General features: G+C 38.6%; 1 non-coding gene across 1 annotated transcript; it reads left to right on the top strand.

The window, feature by feature from the left end:
* Positions 1-480: 480 nt before the first annotated feature.
* Positions 481-644, top strand: LOC142457687 (U1 spliceosomal RNA). The gene has a single exon (XR_012786383.1). It is a non-coding gene; the product is annotated as a U1 spliceosomal RNA (small nuclear RNA).
* Positions 645-14,491: the final 13,847 nt, after the last annotated feature.

Genomic DNA, 14,491 nt, shown 5'->3' with positions numbered 1-14,491 from the left:
ACACGATCGTTATTTCTGATGGCTGCCTGTGGCCCAGATACAGTAATCTATAGAAAGAGGAACTACTTGTATTCTGTCACCTTTATATTGATCTGAAGTTCCCCAATAGCCTTATCAATCAGAAGCCAAGGCTTCATTTTATCTCCTAAAAGGTGTATGTTCCTGAATGAAATCGGTCATGCAGAACTGCAACTATGTTGGTTTGAGAACTTAAAAAGCAATCAAGTCAGATCACTGCAGTCCATTCACACAGTGTAATCATACGAAGAAAAATGAGAATCATTTTTATATTGAAATAGCAAATGAAAATAAATACATTATTGGAACACAGGATTTTGACCATGAGCAAAAGAACCAAATATGATAAAGTACCTTCTTGCCCATAGTATTTAAAAAAAACAATCATACATACCAATTTTTGGTACGCACTAGAAATGTAAACCCAAATATGAAGTAAATCAGTATTAAAAGTAATCTAGTATACTTACCTCGCAGGGGAGACTCCATGATCGCGAAGCTGGTTGTCCCAGGACGAGGCTCACCCATCACACTCCGGAGGTGCAGACCCCTGCGATTTCCCCAAATGTGGGAAACTCGACTGCAAAATTTGTGGCAGTGGGGGACTGCGTTCGCGCTCTCCCCTAAAAAGAAAAAAGTAATCTAGTATAGGAAGGAATAATAAACATATCAGTAAATGTGGTAAAAAAGCAACAAAATAAATTAAAATGATTTTTTGCCAGAACATAGACACCATATGTAGAAAAATATGTTAGTAAGAATATTAGCCACATTAAATAATAAATCTGTATACTTTCAAGTGACATGGTCATGCATGAAGTACCAATAAATATTTCATTAACTGTTCACAGCAAGAAATGAGAAAAAGCATGCTGAATTATAGCAGAAACCAGTTTAAATCCAATAGTGGCACAGGGTTGCCATGATTGTTTCACAATAGGTTAGAGTTAGAGTAAATTGAAATCTAAATATAATGTTTCAGGTAAACAGCATGCAATGTACCACCCATAAACTATAAGGCTCTTGATATTTTGTTCAAATAAACACTAGTGGGATATACATTTCATATTCAGTGTGACTCTTAAAAACCCCCACTCGTTCTAATTTCTACCTCGTCTCTCGTTTTGTCACACTGGAGGGCCTTGTGTATGGCTGCGATACCAGAGGCTATCTTATTCTTATTTCAAATGCCAGCAGGAACATCCAAAGTGAATGGATTTCAGTGGAACTTCCACCCTATGAACAGACAACAAAGAAGGATGTAGCTCCCCTTTCAGAGGAAGGAGCCGCTGAAAACCTTTAGATTGGTATCAAAAAGAATGAGTCAACTTTCTACCATTTTAGGTGGTAGCATATGAACAAGAACCAATGGTACTGAAGGAAGAAGTTCAAGTTGGACTGAAAGCATTAGCCCCAAACAAGGCTCCAGGAATGGATGGAGCACACATTGAAAGGTCTCAGCAAGCTGAGGAAGCACAGGAACCACTCACTGTCTCTGCCAGGAAATTTGGACGATAGCTTCTTGGCCAACTGACTGGAAGAGAGCCTTGTCTGTACCCAGTCCAAAGAAATGTAACCCAACATGATGCCCAGATCATAGAATAATATCATTGGCATCACACGCAAGTAGTATTTCTCTACAGATCATGCAACCACAGTTGAAGCAGTACATTGACAGGGAGCTGCCAGAGGTTCATTCTGGATTCAGAAGAGGCATATCATTGCTGAAGTCAGATGGATCTTGGCTCCAAGTGGAGAATAACAGAAAGATGTTTACTTGTGTTTCCTTGACTATACAAAGGCACTGGGCTGTGGATCATAACAAACTGGGGATAGAGTTAAGAAGAACAAGAATTCCAGATCACCTCATTGGGCTCATTAGGAACTTGTACATGGATCAAGAGACAGAACAAGGGAATACTGCCTGGTTTAAAATCAGGTAAGGCTTGTGACGGGGTTACATCTTCTCACCATAATGATTCAAATTGTATGCTGAGCAAATAATCAGAGAAGCTGATTTACATGAAGAATAATGTGGTTTCCAGATTAGAGGAAAGCTTATTAACAACCCTGCAGATGACACAAGCTTGCTTGCTGAAAGGGAGGAGGCCTTGAAGCACTTGCTCATGAAGATCAAAGATTGTAGCCTTCAGTATGGATTATGAGTCAATATAAAGAAAGTCCAAATTTTCACAATTGGATCAATACTTAACATGATAAATTAATTAAAGGATGAAGTGGCCAAAGATTTGTCTTGCTTGGATCCACAGTCAATGTTCATGGAAACAACAGTCAAGGGATCAAAAGATGAGTTGCCCTGGGTAACTCTGCTGCATGACAATTCTCTACAGCGCGGAAAAGCAAGGATGTTACTTTGAGGTGCATCTCACCCACGGTGCATCTGACCCAAGCCATGGTATTTCAATCACCTCATATTCGTATGAAAATTGGACATTGAATCAAGAAGATAATTTTGGTAGTTACATAATCTGGTGTCAATTTGAGAATTGAGAGTGAAGCAGTGGAGGTTAGCCTGTCTATCAGATCTCGCTTGATGATCTCATTTGGAGGCACTAGGAGATACCATAAATAGCTCATTGGAGGTGAGAAACACATTTACCCCTTGAAGACTCTTTATGAACAAGGCCCACTCCGTTCTAGAAACCCCTGAGGAGAAGCCACATGAACTACCCTGATGGCAATCCATTTCATAGCTGGAGGAACCATGTGGAGATGTCTGCCAGCGCTGAGGTGCTTACAATGCCACTGGATCTACAAGACTTTCCACCCATTGACCTGTGATCTTCCTGTATTTGGCTCCATTGCATGTGTTGCGTGAGTCTGAAGAGGATTTTATAGATTGGTATAGGACATATGGGATAATGTCGGATGTAAGTACTTGATCTAGACTGGGCTGGGATGTTTTCTCAATATTAAATTTCTCTTGTACATAAACCTCTTTCTTATACACCTATGAGTGTGTATGAATTTGTTTCTCTAGTCAACTTGAATAACACAATAGTTGAAGAATCATTGAACTTGAATCGTGGTGCTGAAGAACATTGAAAGTACTCTGGAATGTTGAAAAGGCAAGTTAATCTATCTTGAAAGATATAAGGCCTGAGTTCTCCTTATAGACAAGACTAGCAACACTTCATCTTACATAGTTTGAACATGTGGTTAGGAGACAGAAGTCCCTGGAGAAGGATACCATGTTTGCTAAAGCAGAGGGGCAGCAAAAAGCAGAAAGGTCCCGGGGCTCTAACAATGGGCTCAAGCAAAGGAATCACTGTGAGGATGGCTGAGGCCCAGGCAGTGGGTTGTTCTGTTATGTACACGGTTGTTAGGAGCTGGAAACGACTTGATGGCACCTAGCAACAGCAGCATCCTAGTTTCCTGAACCTACTAAGGTAGTTTAGTGAATTTCATTGACTCTCAAAATCTACGCATTTTTAAAACAAGGGAGAAGTATCATTTTCTCAGTCAATTTCAAGAGGTAGCAAACATATTCGTGTCATTTCTTGTCCATTCAAAAACATGAAAGTATCTTCATAAATATTTCTGTGATCTGAGTTATCTGACTAGATTTACATTGCCAGTGGAAAGAACAAGAAATGAACTTAAATTGGTAAGGAAAACCCAAACTAAAGTAAATGGAGCCCTTGTGCGCACTGTCTAAGAGAGCTAGGCTGCTAATCAAAAGGTTTGTGGTTCAAACCCACCAATGGATTCACATGGGAACGCTGTCACAGTCTGCTCTCTTGGACATGATAGACTTGGACTCCAGGGGGTAATTCTACTGTGAGTCAGAATCCACTTGACAGCAGTGGCTCCACCCAGAGAGAAACAGCCTCCATGTGTGCTTTACTTAGTAGTCAAGGCTTTTGAATTTCTATGTAAATCTGAGAGCATCAAAAGGGTGCAATGGATCATATTCTGTTGGATTGTTGGGTGTTTTTATTTTTTTTGGTGAAGTTAAAAAATCATTTGTTGTTTGTTGTTATGCATCTTTTTCTCATTCTTATATCTACTCTGAAAATTATTTTTAAATGTATAGTCCCTTTCATATTAAAGTTACCTAATAACATGCTCTAGCATTCTCCACCCCCTTCTAACTCTTCCCCTTGAATTCTCTCTTTGATACTTGAATCCTTTCTAGATTTTTAATTTTTCCAAGAAATAATAATTTCATTTTCTTATTTCTCATTCTTTTGATTCTCAGGGTCACAAGGAACAGAGAGGGAACATACAGTCGCTGTATATTTTCTATCCCATTTCGATGTACGTGCATATACAAGTCCCCTTAAAAACAATTTATTTTTAACTGCTGCTGAAATTTATTATCCTCCTTAAAAATGACATAATTTCATCACTCTAAATTTTCAAATATTTCAGTTTCTAATATCAATCATTCCATGATGAAACAATAATTCTGACTGATTGATGAGAGCATGGTAAAACTACCTTATGAGACATGGAATTTCATTCAAGATGCTGAATTACATACCACCTATGAACATAAGTGACTCCATTTTGAGAGAGACTGAAAGACCAGTAAGAAATGCTGAATCCCTGCAGACTCACTGAAAAGAAGTAAATCACCCACCAGGGCAGCACCTAGAAGTTCCCAGACACATCTGGGGAACCCTAATAAGACCTTAAATGATGTCAAAGAGCCAGCAAGACCACCTATAAAAGGTTCGAATAGAAAGACAGAATTCAGAGAGCTAGAAACCAAGGAGGAGACATCCGCTCCTGCTCTCTGCGGCTCTACCCGGGTGAGGACACCGATGAAGGTAATGCCGTACGGGACTAAGGGCCAGTAATCGACATGATGCTGACTTATGTTTCTATCACCCTTATATGACTTAAGTTAACTTTAAGATTGTTAGAATTTTTGATATGTGTTTGAAGTAAATAAACTGAGCATTTGAAAATGTCTAAGAGCGTTAAGTAATTATTCATGGTGCCATCCATGACAACTGCTAACAATACACAATTACTTAACTACACCATTAAAACACTTTTTTAGTGTTTGTTTGATATTTAATCAGCATCATATAACACTGAAAAGGAGAAAATCACTTTTATTTTTTAACAATCCAGTATCTGGATTTTGCTCAAATATTTAAATGGCTATGCTTCCATATACATGCATATACTTTTTATTGTTTGAGAAAATAACTACTTGCATTTCTAGTTTGTGAAACACATATTGCAATTAGTCTTATCATAGATAGTCATTAAAATCTTTTTTAACTACATCATACAGTAGACAAATTCACCTAGAACTCTGGGATAAATTGCAGGGACCTCATCAGAATTAATCTTTCAGGAAGACTGTGAATCAAGTGAGTCAATAAGCCTACGTTCTCTTGTATTCAAATTGGCCAAATAAAAAATATTTCTTTTCAGTATAAAACTGAGAGTTCGTTTATTCTGATCTGTTGCCCTAGCTTCATAGACAAGTATCCATTGGTACATCCCATGCATACGCGCAGACCCTCCACATTTTTCCTGCACTCTCTAAAGGAAGAGATCGCATTTGACTCATGGACGCTTACCTGTCCCAATTCCCACGATGTGTCCTCACCTACTTTCCTTGCTATTCTCAGTGAACACTCTATAAATGGCACAATGCTTAAACAGACCTAGAGTTTGTGCTTAAAGTTTAACATATTAGGTCCTGCAGACTGGGACCCCTCTGTGAAGTGGCCCCACTGTTTTAAGTTGTTATGTCCTGCTCGTTCATGTTCTTTAATCTCTGTAGGTAAAAATGACTTCTAAGCAAGTGCCATCCTGCTCATTTTCTGAATATCTACTTTGACCCACAACCCAACTGGCAAATTTTGAGTCTTTCAGGCTCCATTATATCTAAGATGATGATACAAATTATTAATAAAGTGCTTTATCATTGTACCCTGTAGTTGTAGGCAAAAGTCTACAAAGGTGATTGCGTACTGTCAGTCTGCATTATGATCTCATCAGGGAACAAACGAGCTATGCTATTTTCAATTGCTTGCTATTTGTGAAAAAGCTGGATAATGAAGAAAAATGGCCAAAGAGAATTGACACAATTGATTTGTAGTGTCGGTGAAAAATATTAAATATACTGTGGACTTTCAGAGAACAGACAAATCTGCCTGGGAGGAAGTACAGAGGAAATGTTCTCTTAGATGCAAAGATTGCAATATTTTTTTGGTCCATGTCATGAGGAAGGGCCAATTCCTAGAAAAAATGGCATCAATTTTTCTAAAATAGTGACCTGGGAATGAGGATGGTCAGAGTGGTTGAAAGAACGAGCTCAAATGTCATAGGGTTGTGGAGACAGCCGAGCACTGGGCGCAGGCATGTGCTTCACAAGTGACAGTAAAGTACCTACAAACAGTTCGAGTCACATAGACAAAGTTGGCCGGAAACTGTTTGTATGCAAACTCCACAGGTACAGCTCCCAGATTTATTATCAGACATACTGATGTATCATTTCACTTACTACACTTTAAAAAATTTTATGCAGTCAACCAGCATCTAGGGAAAAATACCTAGAAATGAGTTTTAAATGAATCAAGGTTATCCAGTATCTAAGTTTTTGTCAATTACATCTAAAGCACGTGCTATGCTGATTTAATTTTTTTAAATATTCCTTAAGGTGCATTAAATAATCATTTTAGGAAAGACAAATGCTGGATAAAGGTTTACTATCTTTTATCTTCTAATCTGTTTGACCTTTGATGATGAAAAAGTTGACCTCTAGCTAGTCTTTTTCCGTAAGCCAAGGGAGACTGAAGAAGCCGCTTAGAGCGCCTCTAACAAAAGCACACTGAGGAGAGGGAGGAGTTAAGATTGGGTACTTACTTCAATATCATACTCGTAAATAGCGACATATTTAAAAGCAACAAGAAGAGGTTTGCTTATTTTATACTGAACATATTGACACATTATTGATATAGCATGGCTCAAAGCAGAACATTTGTGAATTTTAAAGAAAATGAAGAGCTGCTATTGCTGTTATTAATTTTACTGCAGAATTTATTAACTTATTTGTAACCTGACAGAAACTTCCCAGGTTCAAAAGAGAAAGAATAGCCAAATAGTGATTCTGTGGTCTGGAAACTTATCAACAACAGAAGACTGATTTAAAACAGTACTAGGTGTCTATACACTGAAAATAGTCATTAAGAATAATTGTATAAGTATATTAATTTACTTAAAGAGGGAAAATAAAGTTCAATGACAAAAGGAGAACACAAACAAAACATGTACACAATGGGGATTTATTTATATATACGAATAAAACTAAGACAGTGACACACACAGAACCATCGGGAAGACTGGCATAGAATCCGCTGTGGAATTAGTTAAACATGTATTATCCCTGGCCTGGCCCACATCTGCTGAACTGTTATCTGAGAGCTGGAGCCTGCCTCTAACTTTGTCTTAATACGTTTTAAGCTTACCACGCTGTTACTTTAAGTTAATTTAAGGGAACACTGGCTTGGGTGTTCTCTGCTCACCACTGGGCACTCCTTGAGAGCTGGATGCGATTGTTCCCACAGAGTCCCATCGTGGAAGCCCTCTGAGGACCGTGAGTCAGCTGGAGTGCATGGTAGTGTGTGAGCATGTGCATATGTGTGCACACGCACTGGACTTGGAGCACCACTACTAGTCTAGGGAGTTAAGGTCGAACGAAACGTGTCAAGAAAGCCTCCCATTGTTTATTTCCAATGTGACAGTGACCACGCCATGAATATTTCTGTCTGTTTTCAAAATAGGTGAGCTAATTATTCTATTCTTAAGCATTCCAGAGCTATACTAATATATTTAAAAAGTAAAAGTTTTTAAAAAGCTTAAAATATATATGCAAAACAAAAACAAAGAAAAACACAAAAATGGAACCCAGCAAACAAACAATTGTATTAACTGACCATTTCTTTAAATCTTAGAGAGTCCATTGGGCAGGCTAGAATTCTGCTCTCTCTCTCTCTCTCTCTTTCTCTCTCTCTCTGTCTTTCCTTCTCTCTGTCTTTTTCTAAGTCCTTCCTTTTGCGTCGCTAGACAGATTTATTGCTTTCCATTATTTGCATATGAATACATGTGGGAACTTCAAGAAGTTCAAGGAAAAATTATATTATGTGGAGAGTCTGATACATTTACAATAGCTTTCTTACCCATATACTGCCATTGAATTAAGCAAATGTTTTTCATTATTATCTTTTGACAAGAAAACGATTAAGCACCTTCTATCACAACTTAACAGTTATTTCTTTTCCTAACAGCAAGTATTAATGGCCTACCAGTTTAATGAAAATTAATTGCTATTCTGCCTTGGCAATTAAATTGTGATCGATCACGTTTAAAGGACCAGCAAGGGTCATTTGCTGTAATTCTATTCCAATCCATTAAATCTGCAGCAGATGATAACCTTTAACTTAGTCACATATTAGAAAATTCTAATGGCAGCTCTAGATGTCACTGTTTATACAAAAAGTGATACATCAAATTGCCTCTTTTCCTTCCCTCAGTTAAAAAAGCTTACCTTTACTGATATGAGGCATTTCCAATTCTCTCAAAGGGCTTTGATAGCTAAAACATTACATTGTATGTTTAATTAAACAACCATCAAAGATTAAAGAACATTAAAAGAGGTGGGATGTCAAGGTAATGACAAAATAGCTTAACAGAATTATTTTTTTTCATAATATTAAATTGATGTGTATTTTATGTAATAAAAAACTGAACTAAACTAAACTGACTGATAACACATTGTTTGTGACAATCTAGGGCAGGGTGGACCTAGCCCTGTGGGTTTCCCAGACAGCAACTCTTCATGGGAGCAGAAAGCCTCCTCTTTCTTCCGGGGGACAGTTGGTGGCTTCAAACCCCTGACCTTTTGGTTAGCAGCCTAATGAGTAGCTACTAAGCCAACAGGAATCATACTAAATACATGAGGCCTCAAACAGCTCGTGGATCCCATGGGCCTTTCACAGTGACCCATGCCAAAGCAAACTGTAACCCTGAACCATTGCCTGGCTTTACCCCATGGGCTTCAGGCATTGAAGCGGGCTGCACAGTGGGGGGGGGGGGGAATCTCGTAGAAAAATTCCATTATCTTTCTATTCTACTTTTCCATTTATTTTTGACTCCTCCTTGTATATCATTTCATTTAAACAGGTAGATATCCGTCTTAACCATAAAAAAAGTGACAATTTGAAAACATGGGTGTGTTGGACAGGTTCTCTAGAGAGACAAACCAGATTGCTAGTAATTATATATAAATATATTTATAAAGATAGATATATAATACAAGAAATGAACCGTTAAATTATATACAGATAGATAATACAAGAAATTAACAGTTAAATTATAAAGCAGTGAGACACTAGCAGTCCTTTAAGGCTTGAGAGCTGCCAGTTGCCAGTCCCCTTCTATAAAGAGAGCTGGGCTATATATACCCAGGCAGCAAACAGCAAGGCAGGTCCTCCACTGTCATCAACTGTCGGTCCCCAGCTCCAGAGATGAACATTCCAATAGTGTGGGCTTAAAGGGACCTCAACTTACAGCGACACAGTCCACAGGCTAGGCATCCCACAGGTAGTGTACCCCTTTAACATGAGGCACAGATCAAGCAAGGCGAGGCTCACCGGGTCATTTATCCCTCTGCCCTTCAGTTAATCCTACTTGTGTTTATCGGCCACGCTGGCACAATAAACCATCGCAATGGGTAACACTAGCTGTTAGAAACAAACTGGAGACCCGGACTAGAAAGCGTGACAGGTAGCGTCTGACTAGAAAAAGCAAGTCTGGAAAACCCTTTTATCCAGAAGCTACTCAGAAAATTAAATATACCGTGCAACCAGTGATCTAGTGATTACTTCTAATTGCATATCCTGAATTTCTTACAAGATTAATAAGGTGACATAATCAAAAGTATAGTGTCATGAGGAAGTGTGGAAATAACCACTTACAAATAGTTAGATAATAAAGAAAACGATCTTAAACTATGAAAAATAAGAATAAGTTAACATGCAGGTTTCAAAAATATAGCACACTACAATATCTTTTATTGCCCTTATGTTTGGGCATGCCTACTATTGAATCAGACTCAGGAGGACTGGAAAAGGAGAGCTGTGTTCTCATTGTAATTTGCATGCCTCACTTTGAGGCTTCTCAAGGTTGTATGCACATATTCAGTATTAACCACGTGAATAAATTTGCTGATTGTTCTTTTCTTCAGTTGCTATGTTTTTTTTCTTATTTTAATGGCATATAGTGCCTTGAAGGTCAGCAGATCAAACCCATTAGAAAGATGAGGCTTTCGACTCCTGAACAGGATTCTAGTCGATGAAATCCATGAAACAGTCCTAGCTGTTTCCTATAGGATCTTGTGAGTCAGAATTCTTATGAGTCAGGTTGACGGCAGTGAGGTGGTTTTTTGGTTTTGATTTTTCAATCAACTTTACTGACTGAGAGGTAAGTGGTTTGAATGTACCAGTGATACCACGGGAACTTCCATAAAAATTTAAGTGAAAACAAAAACCAAAAAACAGCAACAACACATTTAAAGGAAGAAAATGTGGAGCATTGCTTAATCTTTTAACCCACGAAATCTCCATAAATTGGAATACACTTAGGGACAAGTGGTCTGTTTTTAGTTTAAAGCAGAATACACACCGTGTCGATCCATCTTGTCACGGCCTTCCGCTCTGTTGTGTCCAAAGTTTGTGAGACAAAGTCTTGCCTCCGAGGACCCCTCTGGCTCTCCTTCTTCCAGGGCAGATGCCTTTGTTCGCATGGCAGTCCTGGGCACCTTCAATGTTCCTCTCCAGCACAATTCAAATCCAGTGATTCTTCTTTGGTCTTCCTGATTCAATGTCCAGCTTTCACATATGAATGAAGTGATTGAAGATAGTATGGCTCGTGTCTGGAGAACCTTAGTCCTCAAAGGAAATGCATGATTTTCAGTATTAACTGAAAGATTGGGGGTATTGGAGAGAAAATGTTCCCATCATGTAGTCTAACAGAAAATATTCAGTAGCTATTGATATTAAAAACAACAGACAGCAAATAACTAATGTAATCCATTCCCAGGCAAGGATATGGTAAAGATAAAGACGAGATACTGAAGGGAAGGTTTCATTTTGAAATTGTGCTAAACGGAAGCACAGACACTGAAGAAGAGGCACGCCATTTCTGCCTGTGGTTCTGGGAAACTGATCCCTGGAAGAAAGTAGAGCCAATGGCCCTTATATGTCTCACCTCCACCCTAATTCCTGGAAATCCTTTAATATGGAGAGCAATGGGTTTTGCTTTTGTTTTTTTTTTTTTCACAACTAAACATTAAAATGGAGGCTCTACTTAATGATTTTTAATGAAACACATTTACTTGAGCTATAATAAACCAGTACTAGACTGCATATGTTTCAAATGTAAGTAACCATGAGGGCTATGATGAACTATTTTCTAACCCTCAACAGAAAAGTTTATTTGTTCTTCTAAGCAGTTGATCAAAGATTTAATAAGTTCTATATTATTACATGAAAAAGAGTAGTCTCGCCACACCAGGGCAGGGCAGGGGGTGGGGGTGGGGCTGGGCATGGAGACAGCAGGAGTATTCCATGACATACTTTCCAGGATAGATTTAACCAAAACCATGATTCTATATTATGTTTTCACTGAGTTTTTTTAAGAGCTTTTACATTAAACTTTTATTTCTGTAGGAAAATGTGATTACTTTTTAAATTGTCATTCTCTTTTTCCTTTTTTAAAGATCACTGTACTGAGGGCTCTTTCAGCCACATAACAATCCATACGGCAATTGTATCAAGCACACTCGTACATACATGGCCATCATGATAGTCCAGATATTTTCGTTCTGTTGAGCCCTTGGTATTAGCTCCTCTGTTTTCCTTCCTTCCCCCTTCCTCCACCCTCCATCCCTCCATAAATTATAAATTATTATTTTTATATCTTACACCATCAGCTGTCTCCCTTCGCCCATGTTTCTGTTGCTCTTTTCCTTTGGGGCTGGTTGTGGTTATATATCAATCATTGCAAATGGTTCCCCCTTTTCTCCCCTTCTCCCCTCACCTTCACCCTACCCTCTCTATATCACTATTCCCATTTCTGTTCCTGAGGGCTTATCTGCCTTGGATTCTGTATGTTGAGAGCTCTTGTCTGTCCCAGTGTACATGCTCCAGTTTAACCAGATTTCTAAGGTAGAGCTGGAGTCATGATTTGGGGGTGAGGAAGCCTCAAGGAACCAGAGGAATATTGTTTGTTTCATCGATGCTATACTGCTACCTGGCTGACTGGTCCTTTTCTTGTGATCCATTTTTGAGAGGATACACACTTGTCTATCGATGGGTTTTGGGTCTCCACTCCAAGTTCCCTTGTTCTTGACAATATGATTATTTGTTTTGAGTCTTCTGATGCCTGTTACTTGAACTCTTCGATCACACAGGTTAGTGAGTTTCTTTCACTGGGCTTGTTGCTTCTCTGCTAGATGACTACTTGTTTAACTTCAAGCCTTAAGACTTATATAGCTTATGATATATTATTTATATTGGATGCTATATCTTTTGACAGATGGGCACCATCAGCTTTCATCACCACATATTCTTATGCACCCATTTTGTCTTCAGTGGTCTTGTCAGGAGAGTGAGCATCACAGACTATCAAGTTATTAGAACAAAGTGTTCTTGTGTTGAGGGAAGGCTTGAGTAGAGACCCAAAGTCCATCCACTTCTTCAATATATTGCCATAAAATATATGTGCATAGGCTAATACCTCCATTTTATGAATTAATATATTTACATATGTATACAACAATGTTTCTACACGTATCAATGGTTTGCTTCCTACATATCTCCTGCTTCCTTTTACCTTCCTCCTGCTCCATGATCACGCTCACCTTTCTTTTGCTTCTCAGTAATCCCTTTTTGCTTCAAAGCCACCAGGTTCTGTATGCTTCCTCACTGTTGATTTTAATTCCCTAGTTGTTCCCCTGTATATAGCATCTGTTTGCTAGCCACTCCCTCTACTCCTCCCTCCAAGTGGCCCCCAAACTGTTGGTTCATTGTCTTCTCCTCAGGCTGCTTCTCAAGCCAAATCCCTCACCGGCCTCCCATTCCCTAGTTTCCTTGATCGCCATGGGGCTCCTGATAAAAAGCTGCCTACCTGGCCGCCATCTTGCCGGAACTCCTTCGATGATGAACATTTCAAATCATGATGCATTGCTGCAAACTCTCTCTGCCATCGAGTCCACTCTGCCTTACACTTGTCCTACATAACTGGGAAGAACTGCCCCTGTGAGTTACCAAGACTACCTCCTTACTGGAGCGGAAAGCTTCGTCTTTCTCATGGGAACGGCTGAGCTGCTCAGCAAGCTTTTAGCAGTCCAAGGCCACACCACGGCCCCCAGGCCTCCTTCATTCAGGCAAAGGGCGACACACACCATGACTCTTGAGGTGAAACAGCTAATAGATCCCTGCTTGCTATGATACCTGCAAGAAAGAAACCTATATTAAGTCGATTCCACAGATAAAGTCCCTACTAAATCCACAGATAATGTAGATACAAATAAATAAAATAGGGTGGAAAGGTGGCGCACATATTTGGGACATGTATTCAACTCTTGGGAAAAGATAAAAACTAAGCAGTAGAGCATTTTGACAATGTGTGATTAAACTGCAGGCAGCTCGACTTCACAAGATTTCTATAAAATGAGTTTAATTCTGAAGGATTTGTTAATCAAGGTGTCAGTGATTGATTATTTCTGAGGAGAGCTCTTGTCAACAGGTGTGCAGCTTCAACTTTGATGATGTGAAACAAATTATTTTTATTCTAACTAAATCTAGGATCCTAATATATCTTGACTACTCATGAAGGAATCATGAGATTACTATCCCTATCGTGCAGATTTTTAACAAAGAGAGAACAATTGTAAATATACACTTTAACACTCTTATTTAGAGGTAATTTTCCCTATTCATATTCCCATAACATTTTCCATATATGAAGTATTTACTTCAACCAGATCATAATTACTCTTTGTTGATCTATATATGTTTGCAGACATAGCATATCCCTTAGGTTGGATGAGTTCTGTTTAATTGTTTAATATTTCATCCTTTGCAGTATCTAGCATTCAAACAACAAAGAAACATTTAAAGGCATACGGAAAATAGACCGAAAATTTACAAATACAGTCCCTCAGAAAAAAAATGACAAATTAAACAATGCAATAAGCATGGGCTATCTCAGTAAATAGTTCTAGGTTTAGGAGGATTACCCAATCTCCAAGGTGAAAACAAGGTTTACTGTGCTTACTTACTAAATCTGTAATGAACCGTTGTATATAGTATATAGATTTTTAGGATGTGGTGAAACACATGTGAAATTGTTCTCTGTGGATTAGTAGGTAAGCTCAATAAACCCATGCTTCCCTTACTTCCTGGGTACCCTGATCTTGTCT

This window comes from Tenrec ecaudatus, chromosome 9 (assembly GCF_050624435.1).
Source record: "Tenrec ecaudatus isolate mTenEca1 chromosome 9, mTenEca1.hap1, whole genome shotgun sequence".
Taxonomy (NCBI): domain Eukaryota; kingdom Metazoa; phylum Chordata; class Mammalia; order Afrosoricida; family Tenrecidae; genus Tenrec; species Tenrec ecaudatus.
Note: the sequence above shows the minus strand (reverse complement) of the source record. Positions and strands in the feature narration are given on the sequence as shown.